This window comes from Pelodiscus sinensis, chromosome 19 (genome assembly GCF_052426305.1).
Source record: "Pelodiscus sinensis isolate ZL-2025 chromosome 19, ASM5242630v1, whole genome shotgun sequence".
Classification (NCBI taxonomy): Eukaryota; Metazoa; Chordata; order Testudines; family Trionychidae; genus Pelodiscus; species Pelodiscus sinensis.
Window position 1 is genome coordinate 29,846,776 of NC_143070.1, and position 2,042 is coordinate 29,848,817.

A 2,042-nucleotide genomic window follows, 5' to 3' on the forward strand; every position below is an offset into this window, starting at 1 on the left:
ACCAGGAAACATCACAACTGTCAACCCAGGTGGGACTTGAATCCACAATCCCTGGTTTAAGAAGCCATTGCTTTGTCCATTAAGCTACTGGGGCACACTAAAGATAACAGAGACAGAAATTCCCTCTTCCAAATGCACATTCCTCAATTTTTAGGTGCCAGATTCAAGCCGTTGGAAGGAGCCAGAAACACAGGAAGGGCTGATCCTTCCTGACGGCACAGAATTAAGGGAGAATTCCTTTGTCCTATAGCAATCCGAATTGGCCAACGAGCAAGTCACACATTTTTTGTTCTCATATAAGTACAGGAGAATGGTCTCTTACAGTAATGATGGCCAAGTGGTTAAGGAGTTGGCTTAAAAATCCAAAAGCTTTTCCCTGTGCAGGGTTGAATCTTGCTCACACTGAGGCCTGTGTTTTGGTCACACTCCTAACAAGGGCAACAAGCTTGACTGCCAGCTGTTTGCACATCTGGACCCAGAAATATCCTGAGCCTTGGTTCTGTTAGCCAGTTTCTTTTCAGCTCACTGCAAACTGCCTCCCAGCTGTAGGTGAGGCTGAGTGTGCATGAAACCAGCGGTGCCTGACCAATGTGTCTGCTTTTCCTACCATCCCTCCATCTGTACCTGGAGACGGCTTCCTTCAGTTGAACTTTGCCTTGTCCCCACGGCAGGAAGCCAAAGGGAGCAAAGAGCAGAAGTGCAGGATGCTGGTGGGTGCCCTCTGGGTTTGATTTAGTGAGTCTTAGTTTGACTGGCTGAATCAAGTTCCAGAAGATTGATCACGGCAATTCCTCTCCAGCTGGACGTGGTTCTTGTTCTTCTGTACAGAACAGCCAATGGGCGTTCAGATCTCAGCCTTGCTCAGTTGATGGGAATAGAAACCAGACACCCAGCAGGTTTGAACTGGTTTCAGCTGAGGGACCCGTCTGCCTGGTTTACGTGCATTGGCACAAGAACACACGAGGGGTTTGCTGACATTTTAAGAATCCCTGTACAATAGAAATCCATGACTGACACACCTGGAGGTGCAAATGTTTCACTTAGGATAATTAACTTTTTCAGGGGGCACTTGAGATTGAACCAAGACCTCTACAATCGGCACTCAAACACTGCCACTGAGTACACCTGACAGTGGTTGTACTTTTCAGCCCAGTGTTGGGAACTTAGCACCTGGCAGCACTGGTGCCTGCAGGAGCAGATTGTCATCCTGAAGCGGGAATACCAGGAACTCCCCCCAATACTTCTCTAGACCCTTTGCTCCCAACACAGGGTGGGGGGCCTGTGCGCCTCTGGAGGAGTGACCCACATCATATCCCCAGCATTTCTGCCCTTCATGGATGGACCTTTGGGGGAGGCCCAGACGCTCCATCCTCTCACTCAACTCCTATCACACACTGGAGCAGGGCAGCCCCCAACGGTAGGGCTGAGCCATGGGGTGCTGGGCAAGGGGCAGAGGCTGCAGGAGCTGAGAGTTTCCCTAGAGCCCAGGGACCCATAACGAGGCATCCACTTCTGGTCTTTGCCTAATAGCCAAGAAGTTCTGCTTTACCGAAACAACACAGGCACCCTCTCGCCTCTGGCTAGCCTCATGGCAGATGTAGGATTTTCCCAGAAACTCTGCAGGCAGGCATTGGTGGTATAGTGGTGAGCATAGCTGCCTTCCAAGCAGTTGACCTGGGTTCGATTCCCAGCCAATGCAATGTAAAGAGGGAGCATCAAAGCACCTTGCTGAGCTTTTATTTGAACCCTGAAAAAACAGGCACAAATGGGTCCTGCAGCTGTGGGCTGCCTCTCACCCCTCTTCATCCTCTCCGAGAGCATACACAGTAATGCGATTCCTCCCTCACGTACCCCTGCGGCAATTCCTTGACCTTGGCTCTGACTTGGTAGGATGTGGGGGTAGGAGGGAGGTGACCTTTCTTTGCTAGACCATTGGCCATTTGGCCAAAAATGTCCACATTCCTCCGCATGGACTGCAGGGCCTGCAGAGACTCCTCCTGGGACCACAGCTCCAAGAGCGTCTGTATCTGTGGCCCAGACGA

General features: G+C 51.1%; 1 non-coding gene across 1 annotated transcript; it reads left to right on the plus strand.

The window, feature by feature from the left end:
• The first annotated feature begins 1,627 nt into the window (after window positions 1-1,627).
• TRNAG-UCC (transfer RNA glycine (anticodon UCC)) lies at window positions 1,628-1,699 on the plus strand. Its single transcript has one exon. It is a non-coding gene; the product is annotated as a tRNA-Gly (tRNA).
• Window positions 1,700-2,042: the final 343 nt, after the last annotated feature.